Source organism: Gopherus flavomarginatus, chromosome 22, assembly GCF_025201925.1.
Source record: "Gopherus flavomarginatus isolate rGopFla2 chromosome 22, rGopFla2.mat.asm, whole genome shotgun sequence".
Taxonomy (NCBI): domain Eukaryota; kingdom Metazoa; phylum Chordata; order Testudines; family Testudinidae; genus Gopherus; species Gopherus flavomarginatus.
In genome coordinates, this window is record NC_066638.1 from 18,468,795 (window position 1) to 18,481,859 (window position 13,065).

At 46.2% G+C, this 13,065-nt stretch overlaps 1 protein-coding gene across 1 annotated transcript in view; it reads left to right on the forward strand.

The window, feature by feature from the left end:
• Nucleotides 1-13,065, forward strand: part of THEMIS2 (thymocyte selection associated family member 2) — a 58,267-nt gene that overhangs the window by 20,966 nt on the left and 24,236 nt on the right. The gene's annotated exons all lie outside the window — the stretch shown is intronic.

The following is a 13,065-nucleotide window of genomic DNA, read 5'->3' on the forward strand; positions in this document are numbered from 1 at the left end:
AGTGGGTATTCAAGGACACTGTTATTAGAAAGACAAAAATTGAAACATTTTACAGAGAGGCAGCATTGTGTATAATCACAGTGAAGGAGTTTACAGTCTCACTTTAGCGTACTTTCCACATACCAACCAGAGCACAGAGACCACACAGCAACGAAGAAATGGTGAGTAACGAGGAATGAGTGCAGGAGTTAATTAATCCTGGAAGATATCTCGCTGCTGCGGGTCACCTGGGAAGGGGGACTGATTGGGTCAGGGCCGTACTGGGGTTTCATTGCGTTGAGGAAAGCAAACTGTTGCAGGGGGACCTACACTGAACACTATCCCAACATTTCCACAGAAGTTAATCCTGGAAGATCTCTCACTGCTGCGGGTCACCTGGGAAGAGTGGGAGGGTTTTCTGCAGCAATGCGGATTCCGCCCTGGCCCCTATGCAGCTTGCCTGTGTGCAGCAATGGTCCCACCACCCCTCGCGGCACAGTGGCGCAGACGTGTTAGCCTGACTGGGACAAGGACCACAATGGCTCTCCCTATAAACTTGCGCAAGCACATTGCCCACGCTCTGGCTGAAACTTTTGAAGGGATTACCGAGGCCGATTACCGAGACATGATAGACCATATCAATGGGCTATTCCACATCTAGGCATGCATGCATGCAGCCCTAACCCCCCCTCCTCTCCCGAAACATTTCCATCCTGAAAATAAAAGCTGCTTACCGGGAACCTGCTCCTCTGCTTTTCTTTCACCAAGTACCGGCTGCTGAGACTGGCTGCCTTCCTCCTGGCTTGAGAAGAGCTCCTGGCTGCATGCCTCCTGAGACTCCGGGGTGTCTCCCCCCACCCCAGTACCCAAACTCTCGGTTTCCTCCCCCCTCCACCTCCACCTCCCCCTCCTCTCCCCTCTCTGAAGTGTCCATCGTGGTCCTCGGATTGGTGGTGGGGTCACCCCCAAGTATCGTGTCCAGCTCCTTGTAAAAACGGCAGGTCGTGGGGGCAGCACCTGAGCGGCAGTTTCCCTCATGGGCTTTGCAATAGGCACTCCGCAGCTCCTTCACTTTAACCCTGCACTGCACCGCGTCCCGGTCATGGCCACTTTTCAGCATGGACTTTGATATCTGGCCATAGGTGTCGTAATTCCTAAGGCTGGAGCGCAGCTGTGACTGCAGAGCTTCCTCCTCCCAACACTGATGAGGTCCAGCAACTCGCCATTGCTCTGTGCTGGGGCTCGTTTGGTGCATGGAGGCATGGGCACCTGGAAAGATTCACTGATTGCACTCCACACCTGGCTGAGCAAACAGGAAGGGGATTTTTAAAATTCCCAGGGCATTTAAAGGACGAGTCACCTGAGGCCAGGGCAGTAGAGTGCGAACTGATGAGCAGAGTGGCTGAACAGGCATTCTGGGATACCTCCGAATACCCCGGAGGCCAATTACAGCGCTTTTGGTGGCCACCCTTAAGGAGCAGTGCTGCATCACCAGCACTGCAATCCTTATACCCAAGGCAGAGCAGGAGTACAACCAGCACTGCAGCCAGGGAGATGCAGCGCTATATGTGTCTTCCAAGTGTGGATGGTGAGTAAGTTGCAGCACTGGTGGTAGGTTTACAGCGCTGCAGCTCTCCAGTGTAGCCAAGCCCTAAGGCTGTAGAGCAAACTCATTAATTGCTCTCCAAGTGGTCTCAGTGCCACTAGATGGGACAGAGCTCCACACCCAGGAGGTGTGCGGGTTACATCTGCATTTCATAATTTTATTTCTCTCTTATGCTTAAATTTAATTCTTTGAGTAGAGAGTTCTAAAATGCCTAATGTGTCCTGGCTGCAGCAATGATCATTATTACTGTTATTATCATATTGTGCTTTGTCAGTCATTATTTAAAGTGGTACAATCAAATAATAGTATCCTTCTAGAATGTATATTCAGCTTGTACTCATCTTACCAGAGCCAGTTTAAAAAAAAATTAGCTAAACACATATTTTTAGACATTTTGCAGATAAAGGTTCCTTATTTTCAAATTGTGTTTTTAGTTATATCTGTAAAATAACTTAAAACTTGTATAGAAAATAAATGCAATGCCAAGTATGATTCTAATAGCAATAATGGAGTCAAATGTTAGTGAGTCACGTACATGACTGTGGTCGATAAGCATAAATGCCAAAATAATTAGAAAAATTAATTTCCTTTCTTAATAAAAGAGAAAAAAACCCTTACTCATGTATGTTAAAATTAAGTATGCTTTTAGTAGAGTGAAAACCAATTGACTAAAATAAAGTAGATAATGGCAGTAACACAGAAAGTAAGCAGATTTTATTTATTTTTATTTATCTCTACTTAAAATAGTGTACAAAGTGTCAAACTTGTGTTTCTGATATCTGTGTTAAAGCTCCAGAATTGATACCTCAAGGTTTGGGATTGGGAATATCTTGCTGTATTACCTCCTGATTGTTCTAAATTTACATATAAACTTAAAATGTGGCATTAATTGGAGTTTGCATATATTTTTTCTTTCTTTATATAACAATTAGATACACTGCTTCTGTCAGCTAATTCCTAAGTTATCTGCAAAACTCCTGAGAGTTTTCAAGTGCCTTAGTCCCTGGAATCACAGTTAAACATAGGATATAAACTGGACACTAGGAAGTTTAGACTTGAAATTAGACAAAGGTTTCTAACCATTAGAGGAGTGAAGTTCTGGAACAGCCTTCCAAGGGGAGTAGTGGGGGCAAAAGATATATCTGACTTCAAGACTAAGCTTGATAAGTTTATGGAGGGGATGGTATGATGGGATAGCCTAATTTTGGCAATTAATTCATATTTGATTATTAGCAAATGGTCTGTGATGGGATGTTAGATGGGATGAGATCTGAATTACTACAGAGAATTCTTTCCTGGGTGCTGGCTGGTGAGTCTTGCCCACACGCTCAGGGTTTAGCTGATCACCATATTTGGGGTCGGGAAGGAATTTTCCTCCAGGGCAGATTGGCAGAGGCCCTGGAGGTTTTCCGCCTTCCTCTGCACCATGGGACACAGGTCACTTGCTGGAGGATTCTCTACAACTTGAGGTCTTTAAACCATGATTTGAAGACTTCAATAATTGAGGCCTGGTCTACACTATGACTTTAGGTCGAATTTAGCAGCATTACCTCGATTTAAGCCTGGACCCGTCCACACAACGAAGCCCTGTTTTTCCACTTAAAGAGTTCTTTAAATCGATTTCTTTACTCCACCTCCAACGAGGAGATTAGCGCTGAAATCAGCTTTGCGGGGTTGAATTTGGGGTAGTGTGGATGCAATTCAATGGTATTGGCCTCTGGGAGCTATCCCAGAGTGCTCCATTGTGACTGCTCTGGACAGTGCTCTCAACTCAGATGCACTGCCAGGTAGACAGGAAAAGGCCTGCAAACTTTTGAATCTCATTTCCTGTTTAGCTAGCATGGCAAGGTGCAGGTGAGTGCAGATCTCATCAGCAAAGGTAAACATGATGGAGTCCCAGGATGGCAAAGAGCTCCAGCATGGACCGAACGGGAGGTACGGGATCTGCTCGCCATATGGGGAGATGAATCTGTGCTAGCTGAACTCCGTTCCAGTAAACAAAATGCCAAAACATTAGAAAAAGTCTCAAAGGACATGAAGGACAGAGGTCATAACAGGGACACACAGCAGTGCCACGTGAAAATTAAAGAGCTAAGACAAGCCTACCACAAAACCAGAGAGGCAAACAGAAGGTCCGGGGCAGAGCCGCAGACATGCCGCTTCTATGCTGAGCTGCATGCCATGCTAGGGGGTGCAGCCACCACTACCCCAACCCTGTGCTTTGACTCTGTCAATGGAGAATCACACGACAAGGAAGCAGGTTTTGGGGATGATGAAGATGATGATGAAGAGATTGAAGATAGCTCACAGCAAGGAAGCGGAGAAACCAGTTTCCCCGACAGCCAAGATACATTTCTCACCCTGGACCTGAAGCCAGTACCTCCCAAACCCACCCAAGGCGTGCTCCCAGACTCTGTAGGCGGAGAAGGGCCCTCTGGTGAGCGTACCTTTGTAAATATTACACATGGTTTAAAATCTGCCCTGGCATTTGTGGCCAGTACATCTACTGCAAAAATCTGTTAACGTATGGGAATGGAGCGGAAATCCTGGTGTTTGCTGGCATTCAGACAACATCTATTCCTTATCTCTCCTTGTGTTATCCTCAGGAGAGTGATATCATTCATGGTCACCTGGTTGAAATAGGGTGCTTTTATTAAGGGGACATTCAGAGGTGCCCGTTCCTGCTGGGCTGTTTGCCTGTGGCTGAACTGAAATGCTCCCCGCTGTTAGCCACCCGGTAGGGGGAGGGATGAAGTGATCATTCCAGAGAATAGAGTGTTGGGGGTGGGGATTATTTGGGTTTGAGCTGCATGCTAACCCGCAAACCGCAGCCCCTCCTTTTAAATTGCAAACCCATTTTAAATGGCCAACCCAACGGCCGCTTGATATGAGAAACAAGGGTGCTGCTGTTTGAAACCATTCCCACATGTTATGAAGGTTAAAGAAGCCAAAAGACTGTGGCTTACCATGGCTGCCTGCAAGCCAAATTCTGTTGCCTGGCACGGCGGGAGGGATCTCTCACACCACACCAGCAGGCCCTCAATAGAAGAGGCAAAATGCTACCTTGTAACGAAAGCACGTGAGCTGTGTAATGTGAACAGCAAGGCTTAACGGGAAAGAGTGATCCTATAGTTCTCTAAAATGTGTTTTTTTCACTACCAAGCTCCCCTTTTCCCCACCAGCTGCAAATGTTTCTCCTTCGCAGAGGCAAGCGAAGATTAGAAGGCTAAAAAAACACACTCGGGATGAGATGTTCTCAGAGCTACTGCTGTCCTCCCACACTGACAGAGCTCACCAGAATGTGTGGAGGCAGACGATGTCAGAGTGCAGGAAAGCACAAAAGGAATGCGAGGAGAGCTGGTGGGCTGAAGAGGATAGGTGGCATCAGCTTGCTGACAAGGCAAGAGTCGATGCTCCGACTGCTGGAGCATCAAACCGATATGCTCCAGCATATGGATGAGCTGCAGGAAAGGCAGCAGGAGCACAGACCGCCGCTACAGCCCCTGTGTAACCAGCAGCCCTCCTCCCCAAGTTCCATAGCCTCCTCACCCAGACACCCAAGAACACGGTGGGGGGGCCTCCAGCCACTCTACCCCAGAGGATTGCCCAAGCAACAGAAGGCTGGCCTTCAATAAGTTTTAAAATTTTTAAGTTTAAGTTTTAAAGTGCAGTGTAGCCTTGTCCTTCCCTCCTCCCCAACCCCATCCTGCGCTTCCCTCCGCCCCCACCCCTCCAGTTATCCCCTTATTTGTGTGATGAATTAATAAAGAATGCATGAATGTGAAGCAACAATGGCTTTATTGCCTCTGCAAGCGGTGATTGAGGGGGGAGGGGAGGGTGTTTAGCTTACAGAGAAGTAGAGAGAACCAATGGGGGGGGCGTTCATCAAGGAGAAACAAACAGAACTTTCACACCGTAGCCTGGCCAGTCATGAAACTAGTTTTCAAAGCTTCTCTGATGCACAGCACGTCCTGCTGTGCTCTTCTAACTGCCCTGGTGTCTGGCTGCATGTAATCAGGGGCCAGGCGATTTGCCTCAACCTCCCACCCCACCACAAACGTCTCCCCCTTACTCTCACAGATATTGAGGAGCGCACAGTAAGCTGTAATAACAATGACAGGTTTCAGAGTAGCAGCCATGTTAGTCTGTATCCGCAAAAAGAACAAGAGTACTTGTGGCACATTAGAGACTAACAAATTTATTTCAGCATGAGCTTTCTTGAGCTACAGCTCACTTCTTCAGATGCACAGAATGGAACACACAGACAGGAGATATTTATACATACAGAGAACATGAAAAGATGGAAGTATGCATACCAACAGGAAGAGTCTAATCTATTAGATTCTAATCTATTAGACTCCTCCTGTTGGTATGCATACTTCCATCTTTTCATGTTCTCTGTATGTATAAATATCTCCTGTCTGTGTGTTCCATTCTGTGCATCTGAAGAAGTGAGCTGTAGCTCATGAAAGCTCATGCTGAAATAAATTTGTTAGTCTCTCAGGTGCCACAAGTACTCTTGTAATAACAATGGGAATATTGCTTTTGCTGAGGTCTATCCAAGTCAGTAAACTGCACCAGCATGCTTTTAAACATCCAAATGCATATTCTACCACCATTCTGCACTTGCTCAGCCTATAGTTGAAAAGCTCCTGACTATTGTCCAGGCTGCCTGTGTATGGCTTCATGAGCCATGGCATTAAGGGGTAGGCTGGGTCCCCAAGAATAACTATAGGCAGTTCAACATTCCCAAAGGTTATTTTCTGGTCTGGGAAGAAAGTCCCTTCCTGCAGCTTTTGAAACAGACCAGAGTTCCTGAAGATGCGAGCGTCATGTACCTTTCCCGGCCATCCCACATTAATGTGCAGGGGAGTTTCAGAGCGAGTTCTGTTGGAGGAGCAGGTTTTTGTAGTTTGTAGTTTGTGGATTGTATTGTGTAGTGTGTGTGTGTGTGTGTGTGTGTGTGTAGGCTGCTAGGGGCAGTGTGCTGGGAGAGCAGCAGAGCTCTGATTAGGGGGCGGGGCTTACCTGATTAGGGGTACTATATAAGTAGTCAGGCAGCGGCACAGGAGCCAGCAAACAGAGCTGTAAACAGGGGAGTTTCAGAGGGAGTTTCCAGGGGGAGGTTGCAGGAGAGACTAGGACAGAGGAACTGACAGGCTAGTTAAGGGATTGGGGGGTAGTCTGGTGCCTGCTGGGGGTTTGTGTTGTGTTCTGTTCCGTGGACTACCAGGCTTTAGGTGGGAAGGCTATGACTGATACAGAGGTAGCACTGAAAGACATAGTGAGGATGACTGGATGTGGAAGCTGCGGCATGTACATGATCCTGGAGGGAGTACCTGAAAAGAGTTTTGTCTGCATGAAATGCTGCCTGATAGAGCTGATGGAAGAAAAGATCCGAGGACTGGAGATGCAGGTGCAAACTCTGGTTGAGTTTAGAAGGGGGTTTGAGCAGATGATGGAGCACAGACACAAGGGGGCTGAAGGGATAAACTCAGACGTGCAGATTGAAGCAGGACCAAAGAATTCAGAAGAGAGACTGCTGGGTGAGGAAAGTGGATGGTGGAAGCATGTGACTAAAAGAACCAGGCAGAGGAAAAGACGGGCCAGTGAAGGAGAAATAGAACTCAGGAACAGGTTTGCAGAGTTGGAAAATGAAGAAGGGACACAGCAGGTGGTCGCTGAAGGAGAGAGGGCAAGGAAAAAGAGAAGAGCTGATAGTTCTACAAGAAGAGGGGAGGAGTCAATGGAGGCAACACCAAATATAAGCCCCAGGAGGATTGCAAGGATGAATAGGAATTGAGAGGACTTGCAGACAGTGAGTGCGGGGGATAGACCAGAGAATCACACTGTCACCAGGAATAGGCAGGTCTACATGATTGGAGACTCCTTACTGAGAAGAATAGAGAGGCCTGTAACTAGAGCTGATCAGGAGAACAGGAGGGTGTGCTGTCTGCCGGGTGCTAAGATACAGGATGTGGACCTGAGGCTGAAAAGGATCCTAGCGGGAGCGGGAAAGAATCCATTGATTGTCCTTCATGTGGGAATGAATGATACGGCTAGATACTCTCTGGAATGTTTCAAGGGAGACTATGCCAGACTGGGGAAGACGCTTAAGGAAATCGAGGCTCAGGTGATCTTCAGTGGGATTCTGCCGGTTCCTAGAGAAGGGCGACAAAGGTGTGACAAGATTATGGCGATCAACAGATGGCTCAGGCAGTGGTGCTATAAGGAGGGCTTTGGGAGGTAGGGCCATTGGGAAGCATTTACGGACAGAAGACTGTTCTCTCGGGATGGACTTCACCTGAGCAGGGAGGGAAATAGACTTCTAGGATGGAGGCTCGCCGAACTGATTAAGAGAGCTTTAAACTAGGAAGTTGAGGGAGATGGTTGGGAGATGTCCAGGAGATCTCCACGCCTGAATGTAACCTTGAGAGGGAAGTAAACAAAGTAAGAGGGGATACAGGCGTGGACAGAAGAATTGGCATAAGGAGGAAGGGTAGTGTAGATAGCAGACTAACAGGTGATGCTGGTGGTAGAATGTCTGAGCCTAACAGAGTAAAGAATGTCAGTAAAGCCAAACGGCAAAAATTAAGATGTCTGTATACTAATGCAAGGAGCCTAGGGAACAAAATGGAGGAACTAGAGCTACTGGTGCAGGAAGTGAAACCGGATATTATAGGGATAACAGAAACATGGTGGAAGAGTATCATGACTGGAGTACAGGTATTGAAGGCTATGTGCTGTTTTGGAAAGACAGAAATAAAGGCAAAGGTGGTGGAGTAGCATTGTACATCAATGAGGAGGTTAACTGTAAATAAATAAGAAGTGATGGAATGGACAAGACAGAGTCTGTCTGGGCAAAAATCACACTGGGAAAGAAAGCTACTAGAGCCTCCCCTGAGATAGTTCTTGGGGTGTGCTACAGACCACCGGGATCTGATTTGGATATGGATAGAGACCTCTTTAATGTTTTTAAGGAAGTAAACACTAATGGGAAATGTGTGATCATGGGAGACTTTAACTTCCCAGATATAGACTGGACGACAAGTGCTAGCAAGAATAATAGGGCTCAGATTTTTCTTGATGTGATAGCAGATGGATTTCTTCACCAAGTAGTTGAAGAACCAACAAGAGGGGATGCCATTTTAGATTTGGTTTTAGTGAGTAGTGAGGACCTCATAGAAGAAATGGTTGTAGGGGACAGCCTTGGTTCGAGTGATCATGAGCTAATTCAGTTCAAACTAGATGGAAGGATAAACAAAAATAGATCTGGGACTAGGGTTTTTGACTTCTCGAGGGCTAACTTTAAAGAATTAAGGAAATTAGTTAGGGAAGTGGATTGGACAGAAGAACTTGTGGATCTAAATGTGGAGGAGGCCTGGAATTACTTTAAGTCGCAGTTGCAGAAACTATCGCAAGCCTGCATCCCAAGAAAGGGGAAAAAAACCATAGGCAGGAGTTGTAGACCAAGCTGGATGAGCAAGCATCTCAGAGAGGTGATTAAGAAAAAGCAGAAAGCCTACAAGGAGTGGAAGAAGGGCGGGATTAGCAAGGAAAGCTATCTTAGTGAGGTCAGAACATGTAGGGATAAAGTGAGAAAGGCTAAAAGCCAAGTAGAGTTGGACCTTGAAAGGGAATTAAAACCAATAGTAAAAGGTTCTTTGGCCATATAAATAAGAGGAAAACAAAGAAAGAAGAAGGGGGACCGCTAAACACTGAGGATGGAAAGGAGGTTAAGGATAACCTAGGCATGGCCCAATATCTAAATAAGTACTTTGCCTCAGTCTTTAATAAGGCTAATGAGGAGCTTAGGGATAATGGAAGGATGACAAACGGGAATGAGGATATGGAGGTGGATATTACCACATCTGAGGTAGAAGCCAAACTTGAACAGCTTAATGGGAGAAAATTGGAGGGCCCAATCTTCATCCAAGAATATTAAAGGAACTAGCGCATGAAATTGCAAGCCCATTAGCGAGAATTTTTAATGAATCGGTAAACGTGGGGGTTGTACCGTACGAGGAGAATTGCTAACGTAGTTCCTATCTTTAAGAAAGGGAGAAAGAGTGATCCGAGTAACTATAGGCCTGTTAGTTTGACATCTGTAGTATGTAAGGTCTTGGAAAAAATTTTGAAGGAGAAAGTAGTTAAGGACATTGAGGTCAATGGTAATTGGGACAAAGTACAACATGGTTTTACTAAAGGTAGATCTTGCCAAACCAACCTGATCTCTTTCTTTGAGAAGGTGACAGATTATTTAGACAAAGGAAATGCGGTAGACCTAATTTACCTCGATTTCAGTAAGGCATTTGACACGGTTCCACATGCGGAATTATTAGTCAAATGGGAAAATATGGGGATCAATATGAAAAATGAAAGGTGGATAAGGAACTGGTTAAAGGGGAGACTACAACGGGTCGTACTGAAGGGTGAACTGTCAGGCTGGAAGGAGGTTACTAGTGGAGTTCCTGAGGGATCGGTTTTGGGACCAATCTTATTTAACCTTTTTATTAATGACCTTGGCACAAAAAGCAGGAATGTGCTAATAAAGTTTGCGGATGACACAAAGCTGGGGGGTATTGCTAACACAGAGAAGGACCGGGATATCCTACAGGAAGATCTGGATGACCTTGTAAACTGGAGTAATAGTAATAGGATGAAATTTAATAGTGAAAAGTGCAAGGTCATGCACTTAGGGATTAATAATAAGAATTTTAGATATACATTGGGGACGCATCAGTTGGAAGCAACAGAGGAGGAGAAGAACCTTGGAGTATTGGTTGATCGCAGGATGATTATGAGCCGCCAATGTGATATGGCCATTAAAAAAGCTAATACAGTTTTAGGATGCATCAGGCGAGGTATTTCCAGCAAGGATAAGGAGGTATTAGTACCATTATATAAGGCACTGGTGAGACCTCACCTGGAATACTGTGTGCAGTTCTGGTCTCCCATATTTAGGAAGGATGAATTCAAACTGGAACAGGTTCAGAGACGGGCTACTAGGATGATTCGAGGAATGGAAAACCTGTCATATGAAAGGAGACTCAAAGAGCTTGGCTTGTTTAACCTAACCAAAAGAAGGCTGAGGGGGGATATGCTTGCTCTTTATAAATATATCAGAGGGATTAATATTAGGGAGGGAGAGGAATTATTTAAGCTTAGTACCAATGTAGACACAAGAACGAATGGGTATAAACTGGACACTAGGAAGTTTAGACTTGAAATTAGACAAAGGTTTCTAACCATTAGAGGAGTGAAGTTCTGGACCAGCCTTCCAAGGGTAGTAGTGGGGGCAAAAGACATATCTGGCTTTAAGAATAAGCTTGATAGGTTTATGGAAGGGATGGTATGATGGGATAGCTTAATTTTGGCAATTGATCATTGATTATCAGCAGATAAGTATGCCATGTGGGAGGAGATGGGATGTTGGATGGGATGGGATCTGAGTTACTGCAGAGAATTCTTTCCTGCTGGCTGGTGAGTCTTGCCCACATGCTCAGGGTTTAGCTGATCGCCATATTTGGGGTCAGGAAGGAATTTTCCTCCAGGGCAGATTGGCAGAGGACCTGGAGGTTTTCCTGCTGTCCCCTGCAGCGTGGTGCATGGGTCACTTGCTGGTGGATTCTCTGCAGCTTGAGGTCTTCAAACCACAATTTGAGGACTTCAATAACTCGGACATAGATTAGGGGTTTGTTATAGAAGTGGATGGGTAGGGTTCTGTGGCCTGCTTTGTGCAGGAGGTCAGACTAGATGATCATATTGGTCCCTTCTGACCTTAAAGTCTATGAGTCTATGAGTCTATGTTGGTGAAATGTCCCTTGTGATCCACCAGTGCTTGCAGCACCACTGAAAAGTACCCCTTTCGGTTTATGTACTCGCTGGCTTGGTGCTCCGGTGCCAAGATAGGGATATGGGTTCCATCTATCACCTCCCGACAGTTAGGGAATCCCATTGCAGCAAAGCCATCAACTATGACCTGCACATTTCCCAGAGTCACTATCCTTGATATCAGCAGATCTTTTATTGCGTGGGCTACATGCATCACAGGAGCCCCACAGTAGATTTGCTCACTCCAAATTGATGCCTGACTGACCGGTAGCTGTCTGGCATTGCAAGCTTCCACAGGGCTATCGCCACTCATTTGTGAACTGTGAGGGCTGCTCTCACCTCGGTATTCTGGTTCTTCAGGGCAGGGGAAAGCAAGTCACAAAGTTCCATGAAAGTGCCCTTATGTATGTGAAAGTTTTGCAGCCACTGGGAATTGTCCCAGACCTGCAACACTGTGCAGTCCCACCAGCCTGTGCTTGTTTCCTGGGCCCAGAATCGGTGTTCCACAGCTAGAACCTGCCCCATTAACACCATGATGTGCACACTGTCAGGGCCCGTACTTTGCAAGAAGTCTATATCCATGTCTATGTCCTCATCAGTCTCGTCAGCGTGCTGCCGTCACCTCCTGCCCTGGTTTTGCTTTGGCAGGTTCTGGTTCTGCATGTACTCCAGGATACTGTGCGTGGTGTTTACAGTGCTCATAATTGTCTTGGTGATCTCAGCGGGCTCCATGATCCCAGTGCTATGGCATCTGGGCTGAAAAAAAGTGTGAAACGATTGTCTGCTCTGATGGAAGGAGGGGCGACTGATGACATGGCTTATAGGGAATTACAGTCCACAAAGGGGATGGCTTTGCATCAAGGAGAAACACAAACAACTGTCACACACAGAATGACCCTCTCAAGGATCAAACTCAAAACCCTGGGTTTAGCAGGCCGTTGATTTCACGGAGGGTAGGAGGAAGCAAATGAATACAAAACAAATTGGGTCTATTTCTTGTTTTGATCCACTCCATCTATCTTTTACATCTTTAGAGTGGCAGCAGACAGTGCAGTATAACTGCTAGCCATTGTCATCTCCTGGGTGCTCGGCAGGAGTCTGCCCAGGCGCCTGTGACTGACCTCATCAAAGTTGGTTAAAAGAGCACCCAGGAATATGACGATGACAATGGCTACCAATCATAACACACCATCTGCTGCCAAAAGGCAAGGAGCGGCTGCTGTGTAGCAATGCAGTCCCACACCTGCCAGCACTCAGGAGAGTTATGGTAACGGTCAGCTGTACAGGTTCCATGCTTGCCGTGGTATGGCATCTGCACAAGTAACCTAGGAAAAAAGGTATGAAACCATTGTCTGCCATTGCTTTCATGGAGGGAAGGAGAGGGGGTCCTGATAGCATTTACCCAGAACCACCTGCTACACTGTTTTTGTCCCATCAGGCATTGGGATCTGAACCCAGAATCCCAATGGGCAGAGAAGACTGCGGGAACTGTGGGATAGCTACTCACAGCCACCCATGGCGCAACACTCTGGAAGTCGACGCTCGCCTCGGTACTGTGGACTCAGTCGACTGCATAAAAACGATTTTTTAAAAATCGAATTCTATAAATTTGACCTAATTTCTAGTGTAGACATACCCTCAGACAT